At 47.7% G+C, this 9,392-nt stretch overlaps 1 long non-coding RNA gene across 3 annotated transcripts; it reads left to right on the top strand.

The window, feature by feature from the left end:
• The first annotated feature begins 678 nt into the window (after positions 1 to 678).
• LOC115894909 lies at positions 679 to 7,118 on the top strand. Of its 3 annotated transcripts, none has more exons than XR_004055148.1 (3): positions 679 to 771; positions 1,294 to 1,429; positions 4,605 to 5,282. It is a non-coding gene; the product is annotated as an uncharacterized LOC115894909 (long non-coding RNA). The 3 variants fall into 3 exon arrangements; XR_004055149.1 differs by lacking the exon at positions 679 to 771 and adding an exon at positions 5,397 to 7,118 and having other exon boundaries at positions 1,234 to 1,429; positions 4,605 to 4,941; XR_004055147.1 differs by lacking the exon at positions 679 to 771 and adding an exon at positions 5,397 to 7,118 and having other exon boundaries at positions 1,245 to 1,429; positions 4,605 to 4,724.
• Positions 7,119 to 9,392: the final 2,274 nt, after the last annotated feature.

The raw sequence follows: 9,392 nt of genomic DNA, 5'->3' as shown, positions 1-9,392 counted from the left end.
TCCCCGTATGAGATGTGTGAGCACCGCAGGCAGCATCCCTGGGGAGTGGGCTTGGCATGGGCCGCTCATCCGCTCACTGAGCCCCACAAAGGCTGCAGGCAGCACAGCCCTGAAATCAGTCCACTCTCCTAAATGACTACGGCCTTGCCTCCTGGGCGTTTTTGCTTCTCAGCTTTATGTCACTGGAGGTAGCCAGTCAAGGATGGTCAGGCTGCAACGTAGAAACCTAGGCATGGCCTGTGTCAGACATTGCGGATTATGTCTCCTCCATGCTCACAGAAGCTGGGTATGGACGGGGCAGAGCCTCCAGCAGTGTTTGCTGATAGCCAAAGTCAGAAACACCAGAGTCGCCAGCTGAACTGGTCCCAGGCCTCTTCTAATCAAGGAAGAGACAGATGACACCCCAAAGTGTCTGGGAGTGTGGATGGTGCCTGCCCTCCACGGCCTGACTCACTCAGCCCTCTGGCCCCCACAGAGTTCTGAGGTCCACCAAGAGCCACGTAGCTGCCCAGGGCCAGGAGTGGCTTTTCCTGGCCTCCTGGCAGGGGGATGCAGACTGTTCCTGAACCACTCTGCCACGAAGGGAGTGCAGCAGAGGCTGTAAGGTGGGGCCCAGGGGCACGTTTCCGGGGTGCCCCGCTGCCTTCCTGCTGAGCTGTTTCTGGCAGAGAGGGTGTTACAGAGCGAGGGAGGACACAGCTGCACTTCGTAAGCCCAGCAAGCACCGTCACCAGTTCCTTGAGTATCACGTGCAAGGATTTGGAAACAGAAGTAAGCGCCTCTTCTTTTAATTAAAAACAGAGATAAAAAGTTTTTAAATACATACGGCACACACTTAGGACCTGTTAAGATGAGGAATAAGTAAAAGAAAAAAGAAAAGATTAGGTGGAAGGGAGAAAGAACATAGGCAGAGTGGGTGGGGAAATGGAGATTAAAGAAAGGATGAGAGATTTCTAGAAACAAAGAGAAATTGAGTGAGGCGCAGCTGCTTTCCAGTAAGCATGAACAAGTGAGTCTTCTCAACTCTCACTCAGTGATGCCGGCTTCCCCATCCTTTGAAGGGTTTACACCAGGAGATGGTCACATATCCTTGGCAGACACCGCAGTTCCCCAGATTATCTGAGCTGTGGCCAAATTCAAATCCAACTAGCTTTTATCAAGCACCTCATATGCAAAGTTTCTAAAAGATAATTCTGCCTGGGCCAGCCCCTCGCAGATTCTGTCTGAGGAAGTCTAGGGTGGGAGGAGACATCATTCTCAGAAGTTCTCAGAAGTAGACTGTTCCGTGCACAGACAGGACCGCCTGGCAGTAAACTCACGTGTGCTGTCCGTGTATGACCCAAAGCTGCTGTGTGCGGCAGGTGCCCTTATGCAGATGGGAAAACTGTTCCTCAGACTGAGAGAGGAAAGACACCACATTGTAGACCAGGTAAGTCCAAGGCCTACAGCAGACGCGCTCAACTCCGGGGTTGAGCCACACATGACCTTCAGGGGAATCTAGCCCTTCGGAATTCAATGGGAAAGTGTGTTTTTCTGAGAAGGGAGTCTGGGGCTTTTTCTTTTAATTTTCTTTTTAAAATTTCCCTTTATATGCACAGGTAAGTTTCAGTAACTGTGTCTACATCGTGATACCATGATACTGTTCAGGATGTCAGTGCAGCCCCTTTTGCTTCCTCTTCCATTTTTGCTTCGTGATCCATCCTTCCCTCCACCATGCCAACCCCAACCCCTTCCAGGTCACCTGGGCTAACAACCAGTTGCATGCCCTTCCATGTTTATATAAACCATGTGCAAATACATAGTGGCTTGTCTAGAGAGCGAGCAGAGAGGCCTTCCAACACGGTAGGGGACAGTGTCATATCACTGACACATTTAGAATGCACGCTGACAATAAAAAGCAGGCCAGCTTCTCGCCATTTTTACTATTGTTTTTAAATTCATTACAATTTACCCAGTTATGGTCAACACCTGGGAGAGACTGACCCACTTTCCCCCTTGGCATGCCACTCAAACACACACACACACACAAATATAGACAAATATATTAGATTTTGTCATCCTATTTTTGTAAAACGATTTCTTACCCCTTTTTGTCAACTGACATAGTTCTAACTCATGCTTTTTAATGGGTGCTTAATAGTACATATCCATGTCGTGGATGTACTATTATTTTTCAACCATTCTCCCATTGGTAGGATTTATATTGCTTGCAGTTCTTATTTTGTTTTCGTTCTAGAGTAATATTTTCTCCTGATGTAGAATATCGGGTTGACGGTGTCTTTCTTTTGTTCTCCCAGCACTTTAAACATGGCATTCCAGTGTTTTCTGGCCTCCATGGTTTCTGAGGAGAAGTTAGTGGTTGTTCTATTATCGTTCCCTGTGCATTTTCCCTGGCTGCTTTCGAAATTTTCTCTTTACATTTTGTTTTCGGCAGTTGGACTATGATGGAGCTAGCTGTGCTTTTATTTTAGGTTTTAATTGACAAATAATAATAGTGTATATTTATGGGGTCAATGTAATGTTTTGGTACATATGTACATTGTGGAATGATCAAATCACACTAAATAGCATAGTCATCACCTCAAATATTTATCATTTCTTTGTGGTGAGAACGTTTAAAATCCTCCCTTTTAGCTATTTCCAAATATGTAATACATTGTTGTCAACTCTGGCCACCATGCCGTGCAACAGAACACCAGAACACATTCCTCCCACCTAACGGAAACTTTGCACCATTGACCACTATCTCCCCATCCTCATCCACACTCTCCCCATGCCCAGCCCCACCCAGCCTCCGGTAACCACCCGTCTACTCTCTACTTCTACGAGTCTGACTTTTTAAAAATTCCACATATAAGTAAGATCACACATATTTTCTCTCTCCATAGCTGGCTTATTTCACTTCACTTAATGTCCTCCAGATGTATTCGTGTTATTGCAAGTGACAGAATTTCCTGTTTTTAAGGCTAAATAGTGTTCCATTGTGTATGTGCCACATTTTAAAAATCCGTTCACCTGCTGATGGACACTGAGGTTGTTTCCACATCTTGGCTATTGTGAATAACGTGGCAACAAACCTGGGAATGCAGCTGCCTCTTCCACAGATGATTTCAACTCCTTTGGGTGTATACCCGGCAGCGGGGTTGCTGAAACAAATGATAAGCCTAGTTTTACTTTTACTAACCTCCTACTGTTTTCCAAAATGGCCATACTGATTTACAATACCACCAACACTGTACCAGGGTTCCCTTTTCTCCACATCTTGGCCAACACTTATCTTTTATCTTTTCTATCATAGCCAACCTAACAGGTATGAGATCTCTCACTGTGGCTTTCACTGTGTTCTCTAACGATTAGAAAGGTTGAGCATTTTTTCATTCATCTGTTGGCCACTTGTATGTCTTCTTTTGAGAAATGTCTATTCAAGTCCTTTGTCTGTTTTTATGGGGTTTTTATTTTTGTTATTGAGTCCTTTATATATTTTGAAAAGTAGCCCCTTACACAATATATGACTTGCAGATATTTTTTCTCAGTCTGTAAGTTGCACCTTCACTCTATTAACTGTTTTCTTCGCGGCGAAGATGCTTTTTAGTTTCCTGTAATTCCATTTGTCCGTTTTTGCTTTTGTTGTCTGAGCCTTTGGGGTCATATCGAAGAAATAACTGCCCGTATCCATGTCATGGAGCTTTTTCCCTGTATGTTCTTCTAGTAGTTGTATAGTTTCAGGTCTTCAACTTACGTCTTTAATCCATTTTGTGTTGATTCTTGTAAAGATGTGAGATACAGATTCACAAGGATATACAGTTTTCTCAACACCATTTATTAAACAGACGGTCTTTCCCCATTGTGTGTTCTTGGCATCTTTGTTGAAAGAAGGCTACTTCTTTGTTTGTTGGACTGTTTCGTTTTGTTTTTTAAGCTATTGGTTTTTATATAGCTATTTTGTGTCCAGCCACCTAACCAAATTCTTCATTAATTTTAGTAGTTTGTTATTAGTATCTCTTGAGTTTTCCAGATATACATTCATGTCATCAGCACAAAAGAGGTAGTTTTATGTTTCCTTTTCCAATTGTATACCACATATTTCCTTTTGTTTTCTTATGCTGCATTTTCTATAATCTCCAACACAATGTTAAATAATAGTAATTAAGGCATCCCTGTCTAGCTCCTAAATTTAACTGAAAGGTTTGTTGGTTGGTTTTATTACACTTAAGTAGTCTCGTTCTGTTCCCATTTTACTTAGTTATTTTTTCTAATTAGGAATGGCTGTTAAGTTGTATTACATGTCTTTTCAACATATATTGATATGATTTAATTCTTTACAAATTATTGATATGATGGCTTTGTTGATAATGCATTATTGAACCACCCTAACCCATTCCCAGAATAAACCTAACTTGATCAGAGCATACGTGATCAGCAATTCCTGAAGTGGCTTCTAATGATCCCACCTCCTGGTATTGACTCCCTTTGTTTCCTCCCCTTGTGCGTGGGCTGAGCCTAGTGACTTGCTTCTAACAAATAGATTATGACAGAAGTGATGAATGTTACTTCTGAGATTAGGTTATAAAAGACTGAGACTTCCATCTCTCTCCTGCTTCCAGGTACACACTCTCAGTCTCAGCTTCTCCCACCCTTTCATGTTGATGAGGCTGGCTGCTGTGCTGTGAGCCACCTCAGGAGAAGCCTCCAGCAAACAGCCAGTGGGGACCGGCGGCCCTCAGGTGAACGGCCTTGGGGAACCCCCAACAACCCCTGCCAAGCCACTGAGTGAGCTTGTAAGCAAGTTCTGCCCCAGTTAAGCCTTGAGATGACTGCAGTCTCAGCTGACACCTGACAGTCTTGAGAGAGACCCTGCACTGCAGAGCCCAGTTAAGGCCATGCCAAGATTCCTGGCCCACAGAAACCAGGAGATAACCATCTACTATTTAACCCACTAAGGTTTGGGGCAATTTGTCACACAACAATCATTAATATAGTGTATTCTATTTTTGATGCAAGACTGAATTTTATTTTTGAATATCTTCTCTGGAAGCAATGCATCTGTATTCATAAAATAAAGTGGGGTATAGGAATGTTCTAGATTGTCTGCAGCAGACTTTCATATTGAACTAAATAATAAGCTCATAAAATTAAGTTGGAAAAATTTGAATAACATTGGACTTAAAATTCAGCTGAGGCAGGGCATAGTGGCTCATACCTGTCATCTCAGCACTTTGGGAGGCCAAAGTGGGAAGACTGTTTGAGCCCAGGAGTTCAAGACCACCCTGGGCCATATAGTGAGACCCTGTCTCCATAAAATAATTTAAAATTTTAATTATTTAACTAGAACAAAATTAAAAATTAAAAAAAAATCAGCTGAGAAGACATCTAATCTTGATGTAATTTCTTCGCAGCTCATAAGACCGCACAGGCTGGGTGAGTGTGCTGAAGTCCTGAGGAGCAGGGTGGGGTCTACACCTGCAAACAGCTGTAACTTTCCCACGCAACCCACGGCTGCTATTCTGGGTTCCAGCCCAGAGCTTTGAGCAGCCCCTCTGTATCTGAGTCCCCTGAAAACTTGGGATTCAAGGATCATGGTCATGAGATGAGGTAGAGCGTGCCACCCTGGAAGAACAGAATAAAGTTTGCTAGAACCTGCTGCTGAAATTCAGACAAGCCACTTTATTCCAGACTTCAGTTTCCTGGTGTTCAAAACGAAAAGGCTGGGTTTCTAAGATCCTGTCGTGCCTTAAGAGTCCCTGAATCTTTAAGATAATTAGACAGAAAACAAGGGCCTCAAGGGGGGATATAACTGGTATTTTTGTCCCCGCCCAGATCTCATGTTGAATTATAATCCCCAGTATTGAAGGCAGGGTCTGGTGGAGGTGACTGGACCCTGGGGTGGATTTCTCGTGAATGGTTTAGCAGCACCTTGTGCTGTCCTCACGAGGGTGAGTTCGCACAGACCTGGCTGTTTTGGGTGGGTGGCACCTCCCGCGCCCTCTTTCTTCTTCACCTTCCGCCCTGATTGTAAGCTGCCGGAGGCCTCCCTGGAAGCTGTACAGTTGCCAGCACCATGGTGCCTATAAAGCCTGCAGAACCATGAGCCAGTTACACCTCTTTTCTTTATAAATTACCCAGTCTCAAGTGTTTCTTTACAGCAAGGCAAGAATGGCCTAAGACAAGGATGGAACAATTGTTACCTATGCTGACGTCTACTTGTCTATATAGTTTCCAGCGACTGACCCTTCAATATTGAAATTGAAGGTGCCCAGGTCACCATCAGGGTGATAATGGCCAGACACCAAGTGGTTCATGTCCCAGGTCTGAGGCTATGGCAGGAGATGTAGCTGGAACCTTTCACAGAGCAGTCCCCGTGACAAGGGTGTTCATCATGGCAATAGGAGTTCTTAGCAAGATCTCAGCAGAGTCACCAGGTACATTTCCTGAAGGCGGAAGCTCCGAGAGCAGGCATCTTGGTTCCCAGGATGCCCACAATCCCCGGAAAGCCCTGGAAGAACCCTGGGGGTCCTAGCGCACCCTCGAATGCTCAGGGCCTTTGGTTCTTTATGTGTTTACTTATTTTTCTTTCAATGGTTTTAGCTCACTTTTCTATTCTTAACACAGTGAACTGGCATGAGGCACAAGTTAGGAGAACATTTGTTCTGGGAAGGGGTTGAAGCCCTTTCCCTCCCCCCACCCTGACTGAACCAGACCATCTCCCTCCTTGTGACACCTTCCCCCGTAACAAGCCACCTGCTGCACCCCAAGATGAAGAAGTCACACTAAAGTTGGCCTGAAAAGGAAGGCTGAGCACCTTTTTAAAAAGCAATTGAACTGGAAAGTTCGGAAGAGACCGAGGCCACAATTTGCCACCCTTTCCAGCACGCATGGCAGCGTCACCCCAGCCCACAGCCCCGGGGCCCCGGTCTCCACACATGACCTTGCTACACAAAAACCCGGATCAGGACCCGGTCTTGGGAGCCCGGTCACGCCACCCGTGCCCATCAGGGATCTTTCACTTCAGCCCTGGGGCGTCCTCGGCCTGGTCTCTTCCTCTTTCGCTGTCCTGCTTGCTTTTCCCTCATAATCCATTCAGTCCCCCAGGACGTTCCCCCAGGAAACTAATGAACCACGTGTTTGCAGGGTGACCTGTTCTACCAGGGAAGAGATGAAATACAGGCGAGTCACTGGAGGAAACCGTACTCCACAAGGTTGTGAGGTGGGCTCTGCAACCTGAGACAGGTGAGCCACAAGCACTCCCGACCTTCAGCTGCTGCATCTAGAAATCAGATGCAGCCACAGCTCTCACCGATGCGGTGATTCTCACCTGTGCAGTTTTGGATAGCAAGCAACCGTACTCCATTCACGACTACTCAGTAGTCAACAAGCCTGTAAATTATGAGGCTTTTGTTTATAATTTATTATCGGTAAGTTATAAAGTTAAATTTCATGGTGACCAGCGATCTTGATGGGGCCGTGGATGATCTCTCGGGAGTAGAGAGCCGCTGTGCCCACTGCAGCCCCCAGCTCTGAGACCCCCCGCCTTGCAAGCCAGAGCAGCTGGCCGGGGATGAGTCATCCCTGGGTGCATTTGAATGGACCTGCATTTCCTATGTGGGCAGCCCAGTCTCCTCCTTACCTGTGGCCAATGACACTGGCTCTTCCTCCCCTCGGGCACAGGAGGCCTGGAGGTGACGCTGGCTCTTCGCTCTCCTGTCTCCGCTCCGCTGGTCACAGCTCCTCCCTGGCGGAATCCAGTCACAGTTCTCTCGTGCAGGAATAGTTTCACTGTTTTTAAAGTTACACTTTCATTTAGCACAGCAATGAGAAAAACCTCTTTCTGCAGTTCGTGGATGTACAGAGAGCAACACACACATTTAATCACCAAGAAACCACGTGGGTCTAATGATGGTAGATTGAATGGTGAGGGCCAGGTTGGGGGAAGGTGGGTCTAATGACGGTAGATTGAATGGTGAGGGCCAGGGTGGGGGCAGGTGGGTCTAATGACAGTAGATTGAGCAGTGAGGGCCAGGGTGGGGGCAGGTGGGCCTAATGAAGGTAGATTGAGCGGTGAGGGCCAGGGTGGGGGCAGGTGGGTCTAATGACAGTAGATTGAGCGGTGCGGGCCAGGGTGGGGGCAGGTGGGTCTAATAATGGTAGATTGAGCGGTGAGGGCCAGGGTGGGGGCAGGTGAAGCTGATCTGCAGAGACAAGGCATGCAGGGAGGGATCCTGTGTCCTCTCTCAGAGCCCTGCCCCGCAGCCCAGCATGGGAGGGCTTCCATCACCAGGGATGCTCCGTGCCCAACACATGTCTGCATGGCCGTCCCTCACTGCCAGGTTGTCACCCCCATGGGGAGCCCAACAACCCACCACCCCTCAGCCCTAGGGGTGAGGCAGTGACTCCCAGCACCCAGCAGCCCGCCTGACACACATGCCCAGACGGCCGCCCTGAGCATCACCTGGCATCACCTGGCACACAGCACCTGACACCTGGCACCTGGCACTCTGACACAGATGCCCACACGGCCTCCCTGAGCATCACCTGGCACACAGCACACAGCACTCTGTGGCGTTTCTTGAATGCTTGTTGCTGTTGTCTCTGCCCCGATAGAACACACATCCCTGGAGCACTGGGACGTTGCCTATCTGCTCACTGTAGCTCAGGTGCAATAGCCCATGCAGCCCCCGGCAGGCACCCAACGCTCTTGAGTGAGTGACAGGAAGCTGGACGCTGGCCTGTCTTCAGGAGAGATGCTTCTGAATTTCTGCTCCATCCTTCTATTTTGGCTCAGACACACTTGCTGGTTGAAGGAAAATGACAAACAGAGCTCCAATCACTTCCCAGGACTTGTCCCTGTGCCCTAGGGTGTATTCTGAGCTCCAGCCTCTCAGGCTCACGTGTTGGCTGACACAAGTGGACATGGTCACTCCAGGCAGCCAGTGGCCTGGGGTTCCACAGAAGGGCCCATGAAGCCCAGGTTAGAGGGGAATGGAGTTCTTAAGTCACCTCAGAGGAGGCAGGAGAAGGTGATTTTCAGAATAAGCTCCATGTAGTTCCACAGGGATGAGAAATTGAGGGTCTCCTAATCCCCAGATTTCTCCCATCTGTCTGGCTCTTACTCAGATGTCCTTAGGGGACAGGGCACCCCACAAGCATCGTTCACCAGGAGAAGTGCATCCTTGTTCATGGCTAGCTGCAGCTGCCCTCCAATTCCCCCCTTTAATTCCCCGACGCTTTAATCATGCAGGCCACAGAGTCGGGTGTGGGGGTGCAGGATGGGGGCTGGGAGTGACTGGGCTCCAGGGAGCTCCCAGCCTGCAGCTGGAGCAACGCCGGGCAGACCCCACCCCTGCTCAGGACAAACTGCACCAGCACAGACCAGACCTTCAAGTTCTTACAGTTTT

Source organism: Rhinopithecus roxellana, chromosome 19, assembly GCF_007565055.1.
Source record: "Rhinopithecus roxellana isolate Shanxi Qingling chromosome 19, ASM756505v1, whole genome shotgun sequence".
NCBI classification, from domain to species: domain Eukaryota; kingdom Metazoa; phylum Chordata; class Mammalia; order Primates; family Cercopithecidae; genus Rhinopithecus; species Rhinopithecus roxellana.
Note: the sequence above shows the minus strand (reverse complement) of the source record. Positions and strands in the feature narration are given on the sequence as shown.